The sequence below is a fragment of the Panthera onca genome, chromosome B4 (genome assembly GCF_046562875.1).
Source record: "Panthera onca isolate mPanOnc1 chromosome B4, mPanOnc1 haplotype 2, whole genome shotgun sequence".
In the NCBI taxonomy this organism is placed as follows: domain Eukaryota; kingdom Metazoa; phylum Chordata; class Mammalia; order Carnivora; family Felidae; genus Panthera; species Panthera onca.
In genome coordinates, this window is record NC_138345.1 from 36,147,752 (window position 1) to 36,175,172 (window position 27,421).

The 27,421-nt window shown below is 36.8% G+C and overlaps 1 protein-coding gene and 1 pseudogene across 13 annotated transcripts in view; both read right to left on the bottom strand.

The window, feature by feature from the left end:
- ERC1 (ELKS/RAB6-interacting/CAST family member 1) overlaps positions 1–27,421 on the bottom strand; it is a 523,992-nt gene that overhangs the window by 142,954 nt on the left and 353,617 nt on the right. The gene's annotated exons all lie outside the window — the stretch shown is intronic.
- On the bottom strand, positions 9,498–10,015 carry LOC132694908 (SRA stem-loop-interacting RNA-binding protein, mitochondrial pseudogene; annotated as a pseudogene).

The window sequence follows — 27,421 nt, forward strand, 5'->3', positions numbered from 1 at the left end:
GAGATGAAGCTAAGTGGTGGGTTCACAGTAACATCTGGGGATGATATGTACAAAAAGATTTATATATATTTTTTTTTATTTTGTCTTTACTGTTTCATAATAGTATGTCTGTTCTGCCTCAAGGTTAATGGTGTAATATGAACAGAAAATTTCAGAATATGAACCTCTCTTATAAAGATGTAGTCCCTTCAAAATAAGGCACACCTGTTATTGTCGTACTCACACTTTCAGGCTATACCATTTATTGTGTCTTCTTAAGGATGTCTCTATTTCCAAAGGAAAATAAACTCTTAACATTGTTTCTCAGAATTCAAACTCCAGCATACCTCCATTTATTTAGATGTCTGTTTTAAGAATTATTGAATGCTTTAAGCAATTAATCCCTGTACTTTGTCACTGTCCCACTGTTTAGTTAACCTTTTCCAGTCATAGATGGATAACATGTCCATACCAGCTGTCCACACTATGCTACCGTGGAAGCTTGCTTTTTTTTTTTTTTTTTTTAAGCTTCCACTGCATTCCAAGTCTGTTTGCTATGACATTTGCTAGAAGAATGCCGATGGTATCATGGCACTCATTTCTCCACCTTGCAGAATGATCGAGAGCTAAGTGTGTCTTGATTTCACAAAATATCCAATATCCAACATTATACATAACATGTAACATTTGAATTGTTGGTGCACTGCCTGAAAAAAGTGGGTACTGTTCCCATGACTAAATACTCACAATATTCCTTAGGTTGTAGATGAAGTATATAAAATTTGCAGGCACATAGATTAGTAATGTGAGGTGTGCTGAGAAAGGACTAGAGACACTGGTGTTGCTGAGATCTTGAAGGTGATCAAAAGCATTTATTGGCCAAAATAGATGAAAACAAATTCAGTAATTTATTACCTTCCTCTGTTAATTATTCAACAATTGTATTATCCATCTGCTATTAATTTGTTGGCAAAAATTGTAAGACCAACTCCTCTCCTACACAGCTTTGGAATGAAACATCTGGTGGAGAAATTCTATAGGCATGGGCAAGGAGTTGTGCCTGCATTTGGCAGATGAATTATTATTGTTGCCAGCTTGGATGATCCCACCTTCTCTGCATCTCTTCTTAGGTTCTAGCTACTTGTAAAATGCCAAACATAATTTGAAAAGCATGGTTATTATACCTAATTTTTCATATATATATATATATATATATATATACACACATATGGCACATGATTACAGTAGGCATAAAACAATGGGAAATGCAGAATTTTCTGATAAGTGTTTTTTGACATTTTCTGCATAGCAATGGTATTATTTTTAATAGGAAAAATATTACTCAAAAGTAGTAAAGCAATAAACATCACTGCTTACTAAGTCACACATTTACTTCTCAAAGATATAGGAAAACGACCACTGAAAAAATATATTTTTTTAATATTTATTTTTGAGAGAGAGAGAGACAGAGTGTGAGCTGGGGAGGGGCAGAGAAACAGGGGAACACAGAATCTGAAGCAGGCTCCGTCTAGGCTCTGAGCTGTCAGCACAGAGCCTGACATGGGGCTCGAACTCACAAACCGTGAGATCAAGACTTGAGCTGAAGTTGGGACACACAACTGACTGAGCCACCCAGGCCCTGAAAATATTATTTCGAAACAAGTTTTGGGATTTTACTATATGTAAACTTAAATAAAAAATTTGGGTCGGGGGCTCCTGGCTGGCTCAGTCAGAGGAGTGTTAAGACTCTTGATCTCAGAGTTATAAGTTTGAGCCCCATACTCGGTGTAGAGATTACTTAAACGCAAACGCAAACGCAAACACACACACACACACACACACACACACACACACACACACACACACACAGAGTAAAGATTTTAAAACTAGAGAAAATGATAACTATTACTGATTATATTTTGTTTATAGCCTCTGGGCCTCTTCCTCCTCAATTGAATATTTTATTTCTCTTAGAGTCCCTCTACTTTGTCTTATGTTATAGCAATATATGCATTTTCTCTATTTCTGAAAGCTGATTTATGGCATAAATGTTATCAAGTCTACCTTCAACTCAGCCAATCTGACTTGGCTATAGCACCTAACTGGTGCCTTCCTTATAGGGGTAATTCCATTTTCCATAGTGCATCCTCTCTATGACTGGTTAGCTCACCTGATCAAAGGAGTAATAAAGACAAGATACCTTCTCTTATTTCCAGTCTGTTCCACAGCCCCAAATTTCACTTCTAGCACACACAGTTGTTCTTTAAGTCAGTATTTCTCAAAAGTGTATTCCACGGAAGTACGGAAAGAGATGTTAACAAATGTCCCATGAAAAAAAGTTTTCCATGGTCAAATAAATAGAAGGAACACTGGGCGTAATAGTACCCTGGTGAAGAACTCACAAGAGCTTTTTATGGTGTAGGTTACACATCTTTAATGGGAGGCTACATTTTAAAGCAGGGGTAGCCAAACTACTGCCCACATGCCAAATCAGACTAACCATCTGTTGACATACAGCCTGTAAGCAAATAGCTTTTACATTTTTAAGTGGCTGAAACCACAAAAAGAAAATTATTTTTTTCTTTTCTTTTTTTTTTCTTTTTTTTATTTTATTTTTGAGACAGGGACAGACAGAGCATGAACAGGGGAGGGTCAGAGAGAGGGAGACACAGAATCTGAAACAGGCTCCAGGCTCTGAGCTGTCAGCACAGAGCCTGACGCGGGGCTTGAACTCACGGACCGTGAGATCATGACCTGAGCCGAAGTCGGCTGCTTAACCGACTGAGCCACCCAGGTGCCCCTGAAAATTATTTTTTTCTAAATGGTTAATTTTATGTTATGGGAACTTTACCTTATTTTTTAAATGTTTATTTATTTCTGAGAGAGTGAGAGCAAGTAGGGGAGGGGCAGAGAGAGAAGGAGACGGAAGATCCAGAGCAGGCTCTGTGCTGACAGCTGAGAGCCCGACATGGGGCTCGAACTCACAAGCCCTGAGATCATGACCTGAGCCCAAGTTGGATGCTTAACAGAGTGACCACCCAGGTGCCCCCCCCAAAATACTTTTATGACATAATGTAATTTGTAGTATATTTTATGAATATGATTTGAAATGCAATTTTCAGTGTCCATAAACAAATTACAAATGGGAAAAAGCATATACATTTGTTTATGTATTTTCTATGACTGCTTTAGCAAGGCAACAGAAAATCAGAGTGGTTGTGACGGACACCAAATTGTCCCCAAAGTTCAACATATTTACTATCTGGTGCCAACTCTTTTATAAGCCATTTTCCAAACCTAGGTGACCATGGAACCCTACTTCCTCAGTTTTCTGGGGAATACCAATAAACAACTGTAGGAATACCAGTATTCCAAGAAAACTGTTTGGAATATGATGACTTAACAACAAGCCAACAATCTCAAAAGAATGAATAAAAGAGTATAAATGCACTGGGAAAAAATTCACCATGATCAATACAGCCAACTTGATTACCACAGAGTTGGCTACTCTGTTAAGCATTTTAAATAGATTAAGTAATTTAATCCTTACAATAACCCTATGAATTTGAGAAAAGAGATATCTAGTAGGCAGTTGAACTGATGGGCCTGGGGCCAGGCCCTGAATTAAAGATGAATGTGGAAATGGTCAGTAAAGAAGGTAGCTGAAATAATGAAACCACCAAGATCAGAAGAGAGGCATATGGCACTGGTAGAATAACAGTCTATAAAAGAACTAAGGTGGGGGGGTTGGGGGGGGGAGACAGTCTTAGAGGAATAAGAAAACAAGAAGACAGTGGTATCTTGAAAGCCAAAGAAAGTATGTTTCAAGCAATAAGAAGTCATCAAATACTTTAAAGTGTTTATAAACAAGTCAAAATAAGGAATGCAAAATTTCCATTTGATTTAGTTTTTAGAATATTTCTAGTTACTGTGGAAAGCAGTTTCATGGCTAGAAGTAGAAGCCATATTGAAAAAGGTTGAGGAGTAGACACACACACACACACACACACACACACACACACACAGTGAGATACTACTCTGCCATGAAAAAAAAAGAAATCTTGCCATTTACAACAGCATGGATGTACTTTGAAGATGTTATGCTAAGTGAAATAAGTGAGACAAAGAAAGACAAATACCATAAGATTTCATCCATATGTGGAATCTAAAAAAATCAAAACAAATGAACAAACATAACAAAATACAGAAAAACTCATTATCTATATCTATATTGATATATAGATAGATATAGGTAACAGATTAGTGGCTACCAGAGGAGGAGGGTGAAAGTGGGCAAAATGAGTAAAGGGATCAATTATATGTATGTATGTTTGTATGTATGTATGTATGTATGTATGTGTATGTGTGTATACACACATACACAATATTTTCTTTATCCATTAACCCATCAAGGAACATTTAGGCTGTTACCATTTCTTAGTTATTATAAATAATGCTACAATAAACATACCTCTTTTTAATATACCTTTTCAAATCAGCATTTATGAGTTCTTTGAATACCCAGAGGAGGAAGAGCTGGTTCATATCTATTCTTAATTTTTTTTTATTAATCTCTACACTGTTTTCCCTAGTGGTTATACCAATTTTACATTCCCACCAAGAGTGTATCAGATATCCTTTTTCTCCACATCTTCTTCAACATTCGTTATTTCTAGTCTTTTTGATAACAGTTGTAATAGCCATTTTAACTGGTATGAGGTAATACTGCATTATAACTTGAATTTACACTCTCCTAATCATTAGTGACATGGAACAACCTTTCATGTGCCTGTTGGCCATCTCTATGTCTCCTTGGAAAAATGTCTTTTCAGAATGTCTATCCATTTTTAATTATTTTTTTGGTTGTTGTGTTGTATGAGTTCTTCATGTAATATGGATATTAATCCCTTGTTGGATATATGATTTACAAAAACTTTTCCCATTTACTATGTATCCCTTTTGTTTTGATGATGGTTCTTTCACTGTGCAGCTTTTTAGTTTGATATAATCCCATTTATTTATTTTTGGTTGTTTCCCTTGCCTCTGGAGTCAGATCCACAAAAATACCACTAAGACCAATATCAACATTTATCAACTATGTTTTATTCCAGGTATTTTATGTTTTCAAGTCTAACATTCAAGTCTTTAATCCATTTTGAGTTAATTTTTGTGTATGGTGTAAGATCGTGGCCTTGTTTCACTATTTTGCATGTGGCTGTCCAGTTTTCCTAATATCATTTACTGAAAAGATTGTCCTTTCTCCATTGCATGTTCTTGGTGCCTTTGTTGTAAATTAGTTGTCCATATATGTCTGAGTTTAGTTCTGGGACCTCAATTCTTTCTGCTGATCTGTATATCTGTTTTATGCCCTATATCACACTATTTTATAGCTTTGTAGTATAGTTTGAAACTAGGGAGTGTGATTTTTTCAGCTTTGTTATTCTTTCTCAAGATTTCTTTGGTTACTGAGGATCTTTTGCGTTTCCATACCAGTTTTAGAATTATTTCTTCTAAAAAAAAAAAAAAAAAAAAAAAAAAAAAAAAAAAAGAGGTTAGAGTGGAGGAAGAGAGCCAAAGCATAAGAGACTCTTAAAAATTGAGAACAAACTGAGGGTTGATGGGGGTGGGAGGGAGGGGAGGGTGGGTGATGGGTATTGAGGAGGGCACCTTTTGGGATGAGCACTGGGTGTTGTATGGAAACCAATTTGACAATAAACTTCATATATTGAAAAAAAAAAGAATTATTTATTCTAGTTCTGTGAAAAATGCCATTGGAATTTAGATAGGTATTGCCCTGAATCCATAGATTCCTTTGGGTAGTATGGACATTTTAATAATATTAATTCGTGCAATCCATGAGCATGGAATATCTTTCCGTTATTTGTGTCTTCTTCAATTTCATCATACAGGTCTTTCACCTCCTTGGTTAAATTTTTTCTTGGTTATTTTATTCTTTTTGATGTAACTGTAAATGGGAATGATTTCTTCTCTTTCTGATAATTCATTATTAGTGTATAGAAATGCCACTGATTTCTGTAAGTTGGTTTTGTATACTGCTATTTTGCTGGATTCATTTATTAGTTTTAACATTTTTTGGGTGGAGTCTTTTGGGTTTTTAATGTATAGTATGGTGTTATTTGTAAATAGTTTTATTTCTTCCTTTCAGATTTGGATGTCTTTTATTTTTTTTATTTGCCTAATTTTTATGGCTAGGACTTCCAATACTATGTTAAATAAAAGTGGTAAGAGTGGGCATCCTTGTCTTGTTCCAGATCTTAGAGAAAAAGCTTTCAGTTTCTTCATCAGAGTATCATGTTATTTGTAGGTCTGTCAGATATGGCCTTTATTATGTTGATGTATGTTTATTCTATATATAGTGTGTTGAGTTTTTGCCATAAAAGGATGTTGAATTCTGTCAAATGCTTTTCCTACATCTATTGAGAGGATGACATAGCATTTTTTCATTTTGTTACTGTGGTGTATCAAGTTGCTTGACTTGTAGATATTGAACCATCCTTACATCCTTGGAATAAATCCTATCGGATTATGGTATTTGGTCCTCTTAACGTATTACTGAATTCAGTTTGCTAATATTTTCTTGAGAATTTTTCCATCAGTGTTCATCAATGATACTGGCCTGTAATTGTGTGTGTGTGTGTGTGTGTGTGTGTGTGTGTGGTATCTTTGTCTGATTTTGGTATCATGGTAATGCTGCCTTCATAAAATGAGTTGGGAAATGTTCTTTCCTCTTCTTTTTTCTGCAACAGTTTGAGAAGAGTAAGTATTAAATCTTTCAATGCCTGGTAGAATTCACCAGTAAAGCCATCTGGTCCTGGACTCTTGTTTGTTGGTTTTTTTGATTACTGATTCAATCTCTTTATTAGTATAAAGATTTTCTATTTCTTCATGATTCAGGCTTGGAAGATTGTATGCTTATAGGAATTTATCAATTTCTTTAAGGTTATCCAGATTTTTGGCATAAAATTGTTCATAGTAGTCTCTTATGATTCTTTGCATTTCTGTGGTGTCGGTTTAACTTTTCCTCTTTCACTTCTGATTGTATTAAAGCTTGTTCTATTTTTTTATTGATTAGCCTAGCCAAAGGTGTGTCAATTTTGTTTATCTTTTCAAAGAACCACCTTATTGTTTTATTGATCTTTTTCTTTTGTTTTTGTGTGTTTCTTTGAGTCTCTATTTCATGTATTTCTGCTCTGATCCTTATAATTTCCTTCCTTTGACTGATTTTGGACTTCATTTGTTTTTCTTTTTTCTAGGTGTAAAGTTAGATTGTTTGAGATTTTTCCTGTTTCTTGTTAGATCTTTATTGCTATGATCTTCTAAGAACCACTTTTGCTGCATTTCAAAGATTTTTATATGTTGTATCTCTGTTTTCATTTGTCTTTAGGTAAGTTTGATTTCTTTGATGACCCACTGGTTGTTCAGTTGAATGCTGCTTGATGTCCACATTTCTCTGGTTTTTCCACTTTTCTTATGATTCATTTCAGATTCATACCACTGTGTTCAGAGAAGATGCCTAATATAATCTTCTTGAATTTATTTAAAATTGTTTTGCAGCCTAACATGATCTATCTGGAGACTGTTTCATGTGCACTTGAGAAGAATGTACATTCTGTTGCTTTTGGATAGAATGTTCTGTATAAACCTATTAAATCCATTTGGTCTAATGTGTCATTTAAGGCCAATGATTCTTTAAATGATCTACCCAGTGATGTAAAGGAGAAGTAAAGTCCTTTATTGTTGTATTGCTGTCAATTTCTCCTCTTAGGTCCCTTGATATTTGTTTTATATACCATAGTACTCCTATGTTGGGTGCATATATATTTATAAATGTTATGCCTTCTTGTTGGATTAATCCCTTTATCATTATGTAATATCCTTATTTGTTTATTATGACAGTCTTTTTTTTTATTTAAAAAAATTTTTTTAATGTTTATTTTTGACAGAGAGAGAGAGAGAGACAGAGCATGAACGGGGGAGGGGCAGAGAGAGAGGGAGACACAGAATCCAAAGCAGACTCCAGGCTCTGAGCTGTCAGCACAGAGCCCGAAGCAGGGCTCGAACTCACAGACTGCAAGATCATGACCTGAGCTGATGTCGGACACTCAACCGACTGAGACACTCAGGTGCCCCATGACAGTCTTGTTTTAAAACCTGTTTTGTATGCTGTGAGTATAGCTACACCAGTTTTATGTTTCCATTTGTATAGTTTCTACATCCCTTCACCTTCAGTCTCTATGTGTCCTTACTTATGAAGTGAGTCTCTAATAGGCAGCATAGAGATGGGTCTTGTTTTTATTTACCCATTCATCACTCAATTTCTTTTTTTCTTTAATGTTTATTTTTGAGAGGAGCTGAGGAAGGTGGGGGGTTGAGGATCCAAAGTGGGCTCTGTGCTGACAGCAGAGAGCCCAATGCAGGGCTCAAACTCATGAACCATGAGGTCATGACCCGGGCTAAAGTCAGATGCTTAATCGACTGAACCATACAGATGCCCCTCACCACTCAATTTCTTGACTGGAGTTTAGTCTCTTTATATTTAAAGCAATTAATGGGGTGCCTGAGTGGCTCAGTCAGTTAAGCGTCTGACTTTGGCTCAGGTCATGATCTCAGTTCATAGGTTTGAGCACCACATCAGGCTCTGTGCTGTTAGCACAGAGCTTGTTTTGGATTCTCTGTCTCTCTATGTCTCTCTGTCTGCTCCTTCCCCACTATGTCTCTGTGTCTCTTGAAAATAAACATTTATATAAATATAAATACACACACACACACACACACACACACACACACATATGGTAATGATGCAATTATTGATAGGTATGTACTTACTGCCATTTTGGGAATTGCTTTCTGTCCTTTCTCATGTGCTTTTCGGTATTTAAGTCTTTGTTTTGTGGTTACTGACAAGTTCACATATAGCTTCCTATGTACAGAATGATGTATTTTTTTTTAATGTTTATTTTTGAGAGAGAGAGAGACTGAGTATGAGAGCGGAGGAGGGGCAAAGAGAGAGGGAGACACACAATCCAAAGAAGGCTCCAGGCTCTGAGCTGTTAGCATTGAGCCTGACGCAGGGCTTGAACCCATGAACTAGAGATCATAACCTGAGCTGAGGTGGATGCTCAAGCGACTGAGCCAACCAGGTGCCCCTAGAACAATATATTTTGAGTTGACAGCAAGTTAAATTTGAACACACTCCATAATTTTACATTCCTGCCCTCTTGCCCATGCAATCTTTTTTTGATGACACATTTTACATCTTTTCATTTCTGAGCATCCCTAATGCCTAAACTTAACTAATTACTGTAGTTTTAATTTTCCTATTTTTGTCTTTTAACCTTCATATTTAAGTGATTGAGCCATCATTTTTACTACATATTTACCTTTTCCAGTGAGATTTTTAGTTTCTTATGTTTTCTTGTAATTAATTAGTGTCCCCCCTCCGTCCCCCCCCCCCACCCAGTTTAGAGAGGCCCCTTTATCATTTCTTGTAAGGTCAGTTGAGTAGTGATGAACTCCTTTAACTTTTGCTTGTAGTAATAGTCTCAAAAATCCTTCTCTTCATCAGATCTTTGATTCCCCTGCAAAGCTTTTGGTCTCTGAGCTTGAATATGGAGCTTTACTCCACCAATAATATGATATTCTTGTTGTAGTGCATTCTGAAGTTCTTCTCCTGAAGAAAACTGAATCCAACCCATGCCTCTGTAAAATCCAGTCTCTGTCAAAAGATATAGTGCACTTTCATATATGGCCAAACTGGGCAAAGTGTTCTCTCAGCTCACTCGAGGCTGCGGTCCAGGGAATTTTTCCGACAGAAGCCACAGGAGGGCTAGTACTCATGCACAGTGCCACAGAGTCTCTCACTAATGAAGTTGCCATCTTTAGATCTGTCTGGAAAACTCTTAATCTCTCCCTCAAGTCTGAATGATAATTTTGCTAGGTTGAGAACTGTTTGTTGGATGCCATTCTCTTCTGGTTTCAAAGTCTCTGCCGAAAAATCTGATGGCCTTATGGAGTTTCCCTTGTATATATTAAGTTGTTTTTATCTTGCTGCTTATAAGATTCTAACTTTGGGGCGCCTGGGTGGCTCAGTTGGCTGAGCGTCTGACTTCGGCTCAGGTCATGATCTCGCAGTTCGTGAGTTCAAGCCCCGTGTTGGGCTCTGTGTTGACAGCTCAGAGCCTGGAGCCTGCTTCAGATTCCGTGTCTCCTCCTCTCTCTGTCTCTCCCTCCCATGCTCATGCTCTCTGTCTCTCAATAATAAATAAATGTTAAAAAAAAAATTTTTTTTAATTTATTAAGATTCTAACTTTTACCATTTTAATTGTAATGTGTTTGGTGTGGATTGCTTTGTGTTCATCTTTTTTTGGAACTCTCTGGGTTTCCTGGACCTGTATGTCTGTTTCCTTTCCCAGATTAGGGAAGTTTCTAGCCTTTATTTCTTCAAATAGTTTTCTAGCCCTTTCTCTCTTCTTCTTCTGGGAGCCTTATGTTATTCTACTTGAAACTGTCTCTAAAGTGAATTTATCTTCATTTCTAAAAATTCTTTTTTGTTTTGCTGCTTTATCTGGGTATGTTCTACTGCTTTGTCTTCCAATTTGCTGATCTTGATCTTCAGTTTCACCCACTGTGCTGTTAAACTCCTTCTAGTGTACTTTACAGTTCAGTCATTATATTCTTCAGCTCTGTAACTTGTTTGAAGCTTATGTTTTCTCTTTGTTGAGGATCTCACTGTTCATTCATTCTTCTGCTGAGTTTGGTGAGCATCTTTATGACCATTACTTTGAACACTTTACCAGGTGGATGATTTATCTCCATTACATTAATGTCTTTCTCCAATGTTTTGTCTTGTTCTTTCATTTGAGACATTATCCTCCGTCTCATTTTGCCCAACTTTGTTTCTATGTATTAGGCAAAAGATATATCTCTCCCAATCTTAAAGGAGCCACCTTTTTAAGGAGATGGTACATGGATCCCAGAAATGTAATCCCCTCTGACGACCAAAGCTAGGCACTCAAGGGATGTCTCCTGTGTGGGATGTGCACTCCCATCTACTAAATGTGGCCGTATCTGTTGTGTAGTGGTTGGCAAGGTTATTGGCCAGCACAGCTCCAATATATGACTGGCATTGGAAAGTAGTTGTGGGCTAGGCTGTGACACATCCTTGCATGAGGATGTGGGGCAGAGTTCTCAGCAGGGCACACTCACTGACTCCAGCAGGGTAGAGGGACAGATCCAAAATGGCATCTACTGGCTGTGACAATGGAAAGGCAGGATGAAATTACAATTGGATCTGCCAATGACTCCATCCATGAAAAAAGTCCCAAAAGCTTCCTACCTCTCCAGTAGGCATTTTAAGATTAGTAAGTGAGTCTCCTCCACAACCGGTCTACTTGCTTTTCAAATTGGTATTTTTGAATTAGGTTTCAGGGAGAATGAGTCTGTGAGTGAGCCCTTTGGGGGAGGGGAGGTCTCTGTTCCCTATAAATCTACGGTTTTCATAGTCCTTGTTTTTCAAAACCTGGCATTTAGGGGTCTTATCTCTCTTGTGCTGGATTTAAAAGCTGGCATGCCTGATATGGAGCATCATGAGAGAATAGTTCAGTATTTTTGAGATCCCTCATGACTGTGAACTGCTCCAAATAGGATGTGTCTTTTTTGGCAAGACAGTGTCTCTGCCTCTCCTACGCATCTTGATGCTGTCCTTTTGTGTGGGGGCTCTGCTCATCCAGTTTTCTGGCCTTTTCCAGAGGAAATTATTCCATATGTAGCTGTCCATGGAGTGAATTTATTTATTTTTTTTTTTCCCCACAGTCTCCAAATTTCTTTTTTTAATTTTTATTTATTTTTGAGTGTGCATACACGCAAGTGGGGGAGGGGAGAGAGAGAATCTTAAGCAGGATCTACCCAGTGCTCCAGGGCTTGATCACATCACCAAGAGATCCTGACCTGAACCGAAATCAAGAGTTGAAATCAAGAGTCAGATGCTTAACCGACTGAGCCACTCAGGCACCTCTCCAAATTTCTCATAGTAGTATGGCATCAGTTCAATTCCAAATCCTCATTGAAATTTCATCAGCCCATGGAGTGAATTTATGAACTTCCTATGCCACCATCTTGAACTCAACTCCCTTTCCCTGATATCTTATTTAAAGCAATCTGTAAGTTGTACATGTATAAAGCCTATTCTTACGATCTCAATTAAACAATAGTTAATTGATGTTGGAACTCCTCCTTTGGTTATTTTGGAGAACACAGTAAGCCTTAAGAAATTACTATAAACAGTACAAAAAACAAATGTGCCTCTTCTATGGCTCTTTCATGTTTAGACTATACTATTAAATTTTGTGGAGATTAAAATATAACATTATTGGGGAATGTTCTTGCTTGAGTCAGAGGAGGCAAAACGAAATAACTTCTAGTGAATTGTATCACAGTTGACAAAGGGGCTTATTATTATCTATTGATTGGATTGGAGTTGTTATCTGCTCTATGGTAGTTTCTTTTTTTTATTATTTTTTTAATGTTTATTTATTTTTGAAAGAGAGAGGGAGAGAGGCAGAGTATGAGCTGAGTAGGAGCAGAGAGAGAAGGAGACACAGAATCTGAAGCAGGCTCCAAGTTCCAAGCTGTCAGCACAGGGCCTGATGCAGGGCTTGAACTCATGAACTAAACTGCGAGATCATTTAACCAACTAAGCCACCCACGTACGCCTATTGTAGTTTCTGTTACATTCTCTGCAGAGGAGGAATTCTGTTTTTTCGTTTGTTTGCTTGTTTGTTTTTTAAGTGGGCTTCACACCCAACATGGAACCCAATGTGAGGCTTGAACTCATGACCCTGAGTCAAGACCTCAGCTGAGATCATGAGTTGGATGCTTAACCAATTGAGCCACCCAGGCACCCCCAGCGCAGGAATTCTTAGTACATTTTATCTCTGCTACTCTTCTAGCAAGATAAGAAAATTAAAAGCTTTTTGTGAAGTTGTAAAAACAACTACAACAACATTATAACATTATATATTAATTTATAGTTGATTATTTGATTTGTCCAAGTACACATCTGTGTAAGAAGACTTAACTGCTTCTCATACCATCTGTGTAAGAAGACTTAATTGCTTCTCATACCCTAGAATTTTATCACGATGAGAACTAAGAGACTGGATTGAGTACACGTGTTGAATTGGCATTTAATTATTACATGTGAAAAAGAAGGTATTTCAAAACAGTTCTATTATAAACATACATTGTCTTACACAGGAGATGATGAATATAAGAAGTTTTATTTGGATGTACTTTGAAAAAACAGAAAGAGAGAAAGCAACAAAAGCAAGTGTAATAGTCTCAAAAAATATTCCAGATAATCTCTAATTATGTGTTTCTAGCTTTTGCAAATTTCTGTGAATTCTGGTTGCACGTGCCAGTACACTTGAGGATACCTGCTTTAACAACCTAAGACTGAAGCGGGGGGTTGGGGGGGGGTGGTGCCTGGGTGGCTCAGTTGGTCAAGCATCTGACTTTGGCTCAGGTCATGATCTCACAGCTTTGGAGTTCAAGCTCCACATTGAGATCTGTGCTGACAGCTCAGAGCCTGGAGCCTGATTCGGATTCTGTGTCTCCCTCTCTCTCTCTCTGCCCCTCCCCACAAAAATAAATGAACATTAAAAAAAAATTGGAATGCAAACTGGTGCAGCCACTCTGGAAACAGTATGGAAGTTCCTCAAAAAATTAAAAATAGAACTACCCTATGACCCAGCAATTGCACTACTAGGGATTTATCCAAGGGATACAGGTATGCTGTTTCGAAGGGGCACATTCATTCCAATGTTTATAGCAGCACTATCAACAATAGCCAAAGTATAGAAAAAGCCCAAATGTCCATCGATGGATGAATGGATAAAGAAGATATGGTATATAGATATACAATGGAGTATTACTCGGCAATCAAAAAGAATGAAACCTTGCCATTTGCAACTACATGGATGGAAGTAGAGAGTATTATGTGAAGCAAAATTAGTCAGAGAATGGCAAATATCATATGACTTTACTCATATGAGGACTTTAAGATATAAAACAGATGAACATAAGGGAAGGGAAACAAAAATAATATAAAAACAGGGAAGAGAACAAAAACATAAGAGACTCTTAAAGATGGAGAACAAACAGAGCATTACTGGAGGGGTTTTGGGAGGGGGGGTGGGCTAAATGGGTAAAGAGCATTAAGGAATCTACTCCTGAAATCATTGTTGCATTATATGCTAACTAATTTGGATGTAAATTAAAAAAATAAATTAAATAAAGTTAAATTTAAAAAGAACCTAAGACTGAAGGAATAGGAGAATGAGAAATTATGAGAATCTAGTGACAGATCTCAATTGGACGTTTTTTGGATTAACAATATAAATTCTAAATATCTTCTAGCTATAAAAATTCACCATTCTATGTAAAAGTAAGTACACAAATTTACAAGCTACATGACAATCAAACCATTCACAATTTGGCTACAATCCAAACGTTCCAGCATGATGCTTTAGTCATTTGAAAATTGTCATGTTTCCCAAATACATACTTTCCTTTCTTAGTGCCTTTTTCATCCTTTTCACTTAAAATTCAGTCTTCTAATTCCTCTTGCCCTTGGTGGTTCAGCTCAGTTCAGTACACATTCATTAAATGTCTTATATGTGACAAAGGTCACATTAAGCACTGAGCCAAGATAAGGCCTCCATCTTAAAATGTTACCCCGAGAAATCTAGGTAACTAGAACACGGGTACATGTGAAGTCTGTTGGTAGACTGAGCCTGGAGTGCCCTAAGAACTCTGTGAAACAATAAGGTAGGTTGAAGCTTTAGGCCTTTTGAAACTCCGGGGAGAACAGGGAATTTCAATATGTTGTACTGGGTTGAAACTGGTGGCCTAATGGATTTTGAGGCCTTTTGAGGCAGTGCACACTAAGTAGTAATTTATTTATCAGCTCTTCAATTATATTTTAAAAAGGAATTGCTTGTTTCCTTCTAAAAAGTTATCTGTGATACTTATAAAATTGGAAAATAAACTCCAATTTGCTTAACATGTGTATCTAAGAATTATTTCTTCTACATTTCATTAATATTGTCTCTCCATTAAAACAAAAGAATCTTAAATTATTTAATTTAAGCAAATAAGTCTGTATTCTGGATACTTATGTTGTAAAATAAGCATATACCATTATTTCATAAAGCACATGTGTTTAAAAATTTCAAGTATCAAGAGATTGAGAAGACAAGCCACAGACTGGGAGAAAATATGTGTAAAATAAAGAAGATATATATATATATGAAAAAATGTTCAACATCATATGTCAATAGAGAACTACAAATTAAAACACTAATGAGGTATCGCTACACACCTATTAGAATGGCCCAAATCCAAAACACAAACAATGTCAAATGCTGGTGAAATAAAACGGACTCTCATCATTGCTGGTGGGAATGAGAAACTGCACAGCCACTTTTGAACACAGTTTGGCAGTTTTTTGCTCAAAAAACTAACCCTTACTCTTACCATACAATCTAGCAATCATGCTCCTCAGTATTTATCTGAATGAACTGAAAACTTATGTTCACATAAAACTTACATCCCAAAACCTGGACAGGGATGTTTATAGCAGCCTTACTCATAATCGTCACAATCTGGAAACAAGTAAGATGTCCTTCAGTAGGTAAATGGATAAATTGTGGTAGATCAAGACAATGGAATATTATTTGGCACTAAAAAGAAATGAGCTATAAAAGCCATAAAAAGATGTGACAAGAACTCAAATACATATTACTAAATGAAAGAGCCATTTTGCAAAGTGTATGTACTATAAAATTCCAACTACACATTTTGGAAAAGGCAAAATTATGGAGACAGTAAAAAAAATGGTTTTCAGGGGCTAGGGAAAGAGAGAGATAAATGAGAGCACAAGGATTTTTAGGTCAATGAAACTATTCTATATGATACTACAATGGGTGATACATAACATTATACATTTTTCAAAATGCACAGAATGTACAAAACTATGAGTGAATTCTAATATAAACTATGGACTTTGGGTAACAACAATGTATTAATGTAGCTTCATTGATTGTTAACAAATATACCCTGGTACCCACAATTGATGGGAGAGATTATGTATACATGGGGATGGCAGTGATGAAGATTTTTTGTACTTTCCACCCAATTTTGCTATTAACCTAAAACTGCCCTAAAAAAATAAAATTAATATAACAAATATATTTAGTAACTAAAGTCATGGTTAAGAGTCTCTGTTTAGAGAATGATACAGACTGGGAGAAAATATTTGCAAACCACATATCTGACAAAAGAGTAGACTAAAGAACTCTCAAAATGCAACAATAAACAAACTCTCTAATTAGAAAATGGAAAGAAGACATTAAGAATTATTTCACTGAAAAGAATATACAGATGACAATCATATGAAAGGATAGTCAACATCATTCTCCCTTAGAGAAATGCAAAGTAAAAACCACAATGAGCTAGCATTATACAATTATCAGAACTGCTAAAATAAAAATAGAGACAACACCAAATGCTAGCAAGGATGTGGGAAAACAGGATCACTTACGCACTGCTGCTGGGAATGTCATATGGTGCTACCAGTCTGGAAAACAGTTTGACAGTTTCTTAAAATATTAAATATGCAACTACCATATCATCTAGAAACTGTACATCTGGGCATTTATTCTAGAAAAACATAAACTTAAGTTATACAAAAACCTGTACACAAATGTTTATAGGTTTTTTCCATAATAGACAAAAACAGGGGGGGCGCCTGGGTGGCGCAGTCGGTTAAGCGTCCGACTTCAGCCAGGTCACGATCTCGCGGTCTGTGAGTTCGAGCCCCGCGTCAGGCTCTGGGCTGATGGCTCGGAGCCTGGAGGTTGTTTCCGATTCTGTGTCTCCCTCTGTCTCTGCCCCTCCCCCGTTCATGCTCTGTCTCTCTCTGTCCCAAAAATAAATAAAAAAACGTTGAAAAAAAAAAATTTAAAAAAAAAATAAATAAAAAAAAAATAGACAAAAACAGGAAACAACTCAGATGTCCTTCCACAGGTGACCGGTAAAACAAACTATAGCACATCCATACCATGGAATATCACTCAGTAATAAAAAGGAATGAACTACTGATAGATGCAACAATCTGGATTAATCTCCAGATAACTATGCAGAGTAAAAAACAATCTGAAAAAATTATACACTGTATGATTCCATTTATATAACATTCTTGAAATGAGAAAATTATAAAAACGGAAAACAGATTGGCTGCCAAGAACAAGGAAGGTGGGGTGAGAGGGAAGTGGGTGTGAGTATAAAAGGGGATCTCTGTAGTGATAGAAGTGTTCTGTATCTTGACTATATCAAAGTCCATATCCTGGTTGTGATACTGTACACAATATCACATCCTGGTTTTGTAAGATGTTACTGCTGGGGAAACTGGGGATCTCTCTGTATTATTTTTTACAACTATATGTGATTCTACAGAATCTACAATCATCTCAAAATAAAAATATTAATTAAAATAACGTGATTTCATTCAGATTAAGGTGAAGAATTAATTAGTATCTTGTCCATTTTGGCTCAATATCTGACTAGCCATACAAATCCTAAATACAATTCTAAGAGCATCTCTTATTAGTGCGGGGAATCAAATGAAGTTCAAATGCTAGGTAAAATTCTAATCTTGTTGCAATACTGGCAATCACAAGCATAGATGCAGAAGATGATGTAAGTAATAAATCCAAGACTGGATGGACTAAAACATAGCACACAAAAAGCCCAAGGACACATTCCAAGCAAAATGCTAAACTTACCCAGTTCTAGAACTATACATCACTATAAAATAGGAAGAGATCTCTTGGACATGACATGAGCTGCGGCTGCTCTGCCCTATCTCACTTTATGGATTTATGACAGTTTTCCTGTTAAAGAACCATCCCAGAAACCATGTGTGCCTTACATATTTGCCATTCCTACTCTGGTATGACATAAATAAATCATGGGGCTTGGGTCAGTACAGCCAGCCTGTAAAGTGATTCATGAGGCCAGCAGTACCATCCCCTAGGACTGTGTACTTTATTACAGTAAACCTCAGAACAAGATACAATTTCCTGACTCAAGAAGCAGCCTTTAAATCAGGACACCTGGACAGCCCTGGAATCACTTAAAAATACAATAGATCTCAATCCACCATTGTTACTCAGTGCTGGCCTGCACTTGCCCCAGCTCTGTTCCTTTTAACACTAAATACAAAATTCAAAATGAATCCCCTCTGAGTGAATTATTATGGTAACAGAACTACAGAATAAATTTGAATGCATCGCATCCTTTGATCTCTTTTGTTCCCTGTTTTTCCCTAACTTTATTTACCCATTCAAAAAATAATATTCCCCGTGTCAAATTTCCCAGGCTTTAAAACTCATAAAGCAAGAGCACCATTCGGTACCTAAAATAAAAAAGCAAATGACTGAACCTGGTTTCCCTCTAGATAACTCAATAAGGAACACCATTTAGAGCAATCCTAGAGACAAAGTTGCCAGGGCATTCTTTGGGTTTGGAGACCTATTCTGCATCAGTATGATTTATATAGGTATCATGTATACTTTAAACCAAGACTGGCAATAATTCCATATTCTTGTTTGGAAAAACTGGAAATATAACCAGTTGTAAAAGGCATGATTTTTGAACTCCTAAGGGCTTTTTACATTAGCATCTACATATAATTATCAAACTCTCTTTTTATGTCCTCAACTCTGAATAAAATGCTTAAAGCCACTAAAATAAACAAAACCACATTCCCAGTTATCAAAAAGAACTACTTATGAGTAAGATGCTGAACAGTTTATAGCTAGATAATCAATATCAGTTTGCGAATTTACTGAGGCTTCCGAATCAAAGGCCCATGACATACTAATATTATTTTATACTTCTTCTTGAAGAAATCCTGGAGAAAAAGTGTTGGGGCTCCCCATGATGGCCACAGAACTGATCCCAACGCCCTGATCTTCTATGATACAACTGAGGCAAATTTATTTTTATTCAATAAAGACTTACTTTGACTGTTTATGTTTTGGGCACATGCAGCCAATAGGTACAAAAAGCTGCAGTGTTCTACTACATTCCTTTGCAGTAAGAATCAGACTAAGAGAAAATACGTAGTCTTGCTCCTTAGCCTCTTCACACCTTCCCAAGTCATCAAAATGACTGGACTGTACGCATGCATGAGGTGTTCAAAAATTTGAGCATGGCAATTGGAGATCAAGGCAAACTAAAATAACAGATTCATAGACCTATCGAGGCAAAAGCTTTCCAGTGAATCAAAAGGAGAAAAAAGAAAGGACTATGGGAATTCTCAGCAACTACAAACAAACTACATGTTGATGATATGACTGCTCATAAATCTTAGGGGACACAGGTCTTTGTAAATCTTGTCATATTATGTTTTAAGACATTACACAATTTTTTCCTTAAGCTGATACTTTACCACTGACCATACAGTTGAACAAGTTTCCTAGAAAGAATTCAATAATAAAAATTCTTTAATTAATAAATATTAAAGCTTCAGTAAACAAAAGGGGCAGATATGTTCCTTTTTAATGACCTCAGGCTCACTTCAAGCATCTGTGTCTTGCTAGAAAAGACACTCAAATCAGGAAGAGGCAGTTGGCAGATCACTTACATCAGTCATGCATGGAGTTGTTTCTCACTAGGAAATGCCACAAGCCTTCATGGCCTGCCAGACAGTATAAATAAACACTGCAGATAAGCTTTAAAATGGATCACCCAAAAGATTCTTTAAATACAGAGGACAAACTGAGGGTTGGTGGAGGTAGGGGAGTGGGTTAAATGCGTGATGGGCATTAAGGAGGGCACTTGTTGGGATGAGCACCGGGTGTTATATGTAAGTGATGAATCACTGGGTTCTACCCCTGAAGCCAAGACTACACTGTATGTTAACTAATTTGAGAATAAAAATAAAAAATAAATAAATAAAATGGATCACACTCTAAAGAATCAACATATTGGAGAAATATTTGAAAAATGTCGAAAAGTTCTCTTCTAGAAAAGCCTTGAATTCTTAACCTGACAACAAATGAATACTTTCTGGGGTAATGTGAAACTTGATAACAATCACAACATTTATTTAGTATTTTGTAGGAAATACTTCTTAAGGATTATCAAAACAGACATGCTTGAGTTTTACAGAATTTCTCTACCTGGAAATTACCATATTACTTCAATTTCCCTCTTCAAGGTAGTTAATTTTGATTTGGATGCATTTAAAGACATTTTTGGAGGGGTGGGTGCCTGGATGGCTCAGTTGGTTAAGCATCCAACTTTGGCTCAGGTCATGATCTCACAGTCCATGAGTACAAACCCCAGGCCTGGAGCCTACTTCAGATTCTGTGTCTCCCTCTCTCTCTGCCCTTCTCCTGCTCGCACTCTCTCTCTCAAAAATGAATAATAACGTTAAAAAAATTTATTTTTGAGAGAGAGACACAGAGTGTGAACAGGGGAGGGGCAGAGAGAGAGGCAGACACAGATCCAAAGCAGGCTCCAAGCTCTGAGCTGTCAGCATAGAGCCTGACACAGGGGTCAAATTCACAAACCATGAAATCATGACCTGAGTCGAAAGTCAGCTGCTCAAGGGACAGAGCCACCCACGCGCCCCTTGATTTGGGTGTATTTTAAATTGACTAATAAGGTAAGCACAGTTTGAAAAAGTAAACTGTGGCTCTAGCACACTAGTACTGGCACTAAAATATAACCTAGTATTTCAACGATATATTTCAAAAAATACATTTGAAAACTGCCAAGAGGATACCGAAAGATGAACAATTGTGCTTGTCTCAATTCTAAACTATGAACTATAAAATACCATCCTCAGTTGATTCTGGCCCCAAGTCTAGAAAAAAAACACAAAACAAAAAAAAACAAAAAGCAAAAAACTTCAAAACTATCTAGCTATTAAAAAAACAAATGTCAGGGGCATTCACTTTCGAATGTCCCCTCTGTAAAGAGAGCTTTCATACTATTTTTACTTTCTAATCTTATACTCTAATACACTTTTTCCTACTGCTCAAAAAATAACAACAAAATCCCACAGATGTCACAACATACTCTGTTTCCTGAGTATCAGCTGACTGATAATATCTACTTACTCTGTTAGGGTCAATCAATCAGTGATTCTCCTAGAAATAAAAGGAGGATTGTCAATTTTTTGAGTTGGGCCATAGCTGACTAAGGTTTTTAATTGAAACATGAAATTCCTCCTGTCATTAAGGATTATGATCCCCTTTAAAGTTTACCAAGTTTTACCCTCTCAGTTTCCTCCTTTGTAAAGAGGGACCTATATTAAATATATATGAACATTAATAAATATTTACAAATAGCACTGAAGAAATGTAAAGGATATAATGTAATATGAAAAAAGTACAGGTTTTCACCTAAGAAAAACCCTTTCAATATTCTCTCCAGTATTAGTGATTTCTACAGATCGACATGCAGCTACACAAGACGACAAACCTATTCTTGTCACTCAGGTCCACTTCTCACCCAGACTACTTACTGTCACTGATTCTACCATGAAGATAAGCCAGATGGGGTGCCTGGGTGGCTCAGTCGGTTGAGTTGTCCAACTTTGGCTCGGGTCATTATCTTGCGGTTCGTGGGTTCAAGCCCCACGTCAGGCTCTGTGCTGACAGCTTGGAGCCTGGAGCTTCTTCAGATTCTGTGTCTCCCTCTCTCTCTCTCTACCCCTCCCCTGCTTGTGCTCGCTTTCTCTCTCTCTCAAAAATAAACATTAAAAAAAAAAGATAAGCCAGTTACTGTGCAAAATGTAAGGCTTTTATTTATATGTGTAAAGAGAAAACATAAACATGTTATGTATAATATGAGCTTATCAGAAACGACATTTTTCACAATTATATGGAGGAATCGGAGTCATTTAATGTTTAATGACAAAAAAATATACGGGGCGCCTGGGTGGCTCAGTTGGTTAGGCATCTGCCTTTGGCTCAGGTCATGATCTCACAGTTCATGAGTTCGAGCCCTGCATCAGGCTTTGTGCTGACAGCTCAGAGCCTGGAGCCTGCTTCGGATTCTGTGCTTTCCTCTCTCTCTGCCCCTCCCCCACTCGCACTCTCTCAACAATAATAAACATTAAAAAAAAAGTTTTTTAAGTATTTTTTTCCTCCTGTGATCTCTAGACATCACAGAGTAAATGTGTTCAATCTGCAATAAAAAATTAAGCAAGTACTAAATAAACATTAAGCAGACTATGAAAATAAATACACAGGTAAAAAAAGGAAGACCCAAATTCTTAATTTCATTTGGCTACGCTGAACTTCTGTACATCTTCAATAAAACAGCTGTAGGTGTTGGACACTATGGATATAAGCTGAAAGAAACACAATCTCTGCACTCAAGAATTTATGGTCCAGGGACTGGTAAACTATAACCCAGGAGCCAAATTTACCTGCTGCCTATTTTATTATGATTATAATTAGCAGTAGTAGTAGTAGTAGTAAAATGTACATAAAAGTTACCACTGTAACCATCAAGTGTAAGATTCAGTGGCATTAAGTACACCGCAGTGTTGTACCACTACCACTATCCATTTCTGGAATGTGTTCATATCTTTAAACAGAAACTCTACACCCATGAGACAATAATTCCCCATTCCCCGCTTGCTCAGCTCTTGGTAACTTCTATTCTGTATTCTGTCTGTATAAATCTGCCTATTCTAAGTACCTCAGATAAGCAGAACCATAAAATATTTGTCCTTCTGTGTATGGCTTTATTTCACTTAATGATTTCTTTTTTTTAAATTTTTTAAACATGTTTATTTTTGAGAGAGAGCACGTGTGGGTGCGCGTGTGCAAATGGGGGAGGGGCAGAGATAGGAGGAGACAGAGAACCTGAAGCAGGCTCCACACTGTCAGCAACAAAGTCTCACAAGGGGCTCAAACCCATGAACCACAAGACTGTGACTTGAATCGAAGTCGGACACTCAACCCATTGAGCCACCCAGGTGGGGACCCCACTTAGCATAATAATTTCTAGGTTCACCCATGTGGCAGCACATGCCAGAATTTCATTTCTTCTCAAGGCTGAATAATATTCCACTGCGTGTATACACACACACAAACCACATTTTATCCACTTATTTGTTGATAAATACTTAGGTTGCTTCCACCTCTGGCTATTGTAAATAATGCTGCAATGAACAATGGTGTACAAATATGTGTTTGAATTCCTGCTTTCAATTCCTTTGGGTATACACCTAGAAGTAAAACTGCTATGACACTTGTTTTTGTAAATGAAGCTGTCCTGTTACACTGCCACATGTATTTATTTACATATTATTTATGCTTGCTTTTACACTACAATGACACAGTTGAATAGTTATAAAACAGACCATATGACCTACAAAGTCTAACATGTTTTCTATCTGGCCCTTACAGAAAAAGGTTTGCTGACTCCTTTTATTGTCCATCGTCTTATGATGTGGAAGAGGTGGAGAAACAGCTAATTTTGTCTTGTAAAGTTATGAGGACTCAGTGTGTGTGTGGGAGGGTGGATGTACACGTGTGTGTGTGTGTGTGTGTGTGTGTGTGTGTGTGTGTGTGTATTTTTGGAGGGGGTAATGGAAATGGTATCCTAAAATCCTAACAATACTACCTTGGAAAAAATTATTTATATTTTGTTTTCACACTGAGGTTAGGGTTACCATATAACTCACTAAATTAAAGCATTTAGTTTAGGCTTTCCAAACTATACTTCAGAGCTTCACTGAGCTTCTCATTTTAATGATTATAGGTTAGCTATACTTCCTTGTTTTCTCAACACTATATTCTCCCTTGGCTTCCTTAAAATCATACTTTGCTGGTTTACTATCTAGCTCATAACATTTCTTCTTCATTTTGCTGGGTCATTTCCCTCGCATCCACATGTTGAATTCCCTAGTGATCTATCTTACGGTCCTCCTCTCATTTTATACTCTTATTCATTCCCTTCTGTTTGAACTTCAGACCTACGATATCCAAATGTCTATTGGCTATATCTATCTTACTGTCCTGCATTTCAGTGGACCAATATCCACCTGTTTCTCAACTCAGACACCTAAGAGTCATCCTTAACTCCTCTATTTCCTACCTCACCACAACCAATCAAAACCAATAAATTATTATGTCTTTTCTTTCAAATATTTCTCAATCTCTTAGATCTCGTAAGCACTGCTTTATTTCAGGATCTCAAAAACTCTGGATTACTACAGTATTTTCATGACTTTAATTTTCTCCTCTATACCTCATTCTTCACAGCAGAATCATATATGTGAAATGCAAATATAAATGTCACTTCTACGCTCAAAACACTCAATAGCTTTTTATAGCTCCTAGGATAGGATAACCAGCCTCCCAATATAGCCCCCATTGATCCCCACAATCTGGTAATTATACCCTTTTGTACCTTCTTTCTACATGATACCAATGGTGATCTGTGTGATCAATATAAGATGGTAGAAGTGATGTAAATCACTTCAAGATCATGTTATAAAAAATACTGTGGCTTCTGTCTTCAGTGTCCCCTCACCCAGGGATCACCCACTCTCTGGGAAGCCAGCTGCCATGCTGTGAGCAGTCCTACAGAGAGGCCCATTCTGTGAGGAAATAAAGTCTCCTGCAAATAGCCAATGAAAAAATGAGGACTCTTCTCAACAGCTACATGAGTTTGCCATCCTGGCCAAAGTTTTTGATACCACAATCGAACTTCAGATGACTGCAGCCTCAGCTGACATCTGAACTGCAATCTCGTGAGAGGTCTGGTATCAGAAGCACACAACTAAGAGGTTCCCAAATTCCTGACCATCAGAAGCTGAGATAATTTTTGTTTTCGGTAATTAAATTTGGGATAACATGTTACGTGGAAATAAATAACTAATATAGGATAAAGGCTAAATTCCTTAGTTATGGTCCATAAGGCCTTTCATGAGCTATGATTATGGCTCTATCTCCCTCCTCACCCATTTTAATTTATGCTTCAATATTACTCAGTTACTTGTAATTCTCTATGTCTTATCAACCGTTACCCAGCTTTCAAAATCCTTTTCTGACATCATAACCTTCTAAAGCTGTCACTGCCCATCAATTCCTATGTCCCTTCTCATGTAATTTGATGACTGCCAGAATTCTGTACTACTTTTATACATGGCCAACTGCACAGTACAATTTGAGTTGTTGTCAATATGTGAATGGTACAATGTGGCCACACACAACCATGTATATGTTTCTATTTTTTATCTTGACCATGCTTTAAAGTATTTTGTACATCCCTCCTTGGCATCTAAAATAGGTATTTGGTAAACACTTATTGAATTAACAGACTTGTGTTAAATTTTCAATATAACCAGATTACACAAACACTTAAAATATGTAATTTTAGGGGCACCTGGGTGGCTCAGTAGGGTAAGTGACCAACTCTTGATTTCAGCTCAGGTCATAATCTCACAGTTTGTGAGTCTGAGCCCCACACTGGGTTCTCTGTTGTCAGCACAGAACCAGCTTCAGATACTCTATCTCCAGCTCTCTCTGCCCCAACCCCTCTCTAAAATAAACATTAAAAAAAAAAGTGAGGTAACAAAATGCTGAGGATTCTGAGTAACAACTCCAAATTTGGAGAAAATAAGATTGAAGGGTGAATTGACAGCTCAAGAAATGAAAATCAAGAAACATACTTATTTACAGAAGCCTCAGTACAGGCAAAAAAACCCTACCAGGATAGGTTGTTGTCCGGGGATCACTAAAGAATTTCACAAATGATTTGAACTCTCCTCACTCCTACCAAAGTGAGTATGTGACATTTTATCAAATTTCACAAGACAAAAAAACTGAGCCCAGGTTGTCCAACAAAGACTGTGCAGGGCCCTAGCTGAGGGCTGTGCCTTCTCCTTACACCCCTCAGGCTATAGAAAAGCAGAGTGACTCCATTTGGAGCCCTTAGGCTACTGTCTACAAGGAGGAAGCAATCAGGTTTCAGATAAGGTGGGGGTAGTAGGAAAGGTATCAGGGAACACTCACTCACTCCATGTTAGAAAAATATCCAAGAATTTCATAACCAGCTAAATAATTCTTTAAGTATAATGGCAAAATTAACATCATCAGGCATGCAAAAACAAAAACAAACAAAAAGAATTCAGTATCCACAAATCTTTCCTGAAAAAGCCAATTAAAGATAAAATTCGATAAACAAACAAAAAAGAAACAAAGCAAAGAATTTAGGAAAGTAAAGAGAAAATGTGATAACGGTTAGTGATAAGCACTGAATTTAAATGTAGAATCCAGATTTAAGTAAATCTGGGAATTAGTTATAAATTCAAATGTAAATGTTACAAACCTTGGTGAAGGTGAAATGAAAAAAAATCTTTATATACTGGTAAGAAGTGTTAATTTGCTAATTTTTTAGAGCACAGGGTGAATTAAAACTTAGATTAAATAATGAAAAACATGACCCTAATCTCTTAATCTTTTTCCTTACCCTTCAGAGGGTATCTTGGAAATTCTTTTCCTATGTGGTAAAGAAATACTCAGTTGAAATTCCATTTGCTCATTCTGTTAAAATTAAATTCAATTTATATTCAAGCTGGAGTGTTATTATGGTTCCATTATGTTCTCCCTATTTTCCCTTTTGTATATGTGCATAGATATATGACAAGAATCAGTACTCGCCTACTTGATTTCTTTTTTGTTTATTGAATTTTATCTTTAATTGGCTTGTTCAGAAAAGATTTATGGATACTGAATTCTTTTTTTTTTTGTTTGTTTTGTTTTTGCATGCCTGATGATGTTAATTTTGCCATTATACTTAAAGAATTATTTAGCTGGTTATGAAATTCTTGGATGTGTTTTTTCTAAGGTGGAGTGAGTGTTCACTGATACCTTTCCTACCCCCACCTTAATCTCAAACATGGTTGCTTCCTTCTTCTAGACAATAGCCTAGTACAAGTAATGTTTATTTCCTAAGTACTTTACTTTGAGCTAATTTTTGCCTTATTCTTTCTACTTTTGCTCTAGCTTAAACTTTCAAAAAGAATAACAAATAGATAAATAAAAAACTCTGACTTGAGGTACACTATCAGACACAATAGCAGGTGCTTTGGACTTCAATGTTGTCATATACTTCCTGTGTGACTTGAGACAAGAGACTTCTCAAACTTCATTTTTCTTATCTATAAATTGGGAATACGGATTCTTAAACTTCCCAGAGTAGTTGTTAAGACTGAGGCAGTTACAAATAATATGCTTCATTACAACTGTGAATCTGGCACATGGTAGGAAATTAACAAATATTAATATTCCTTACAGAGTTTGGGCTGTGAGAACAAAAGCAGAAA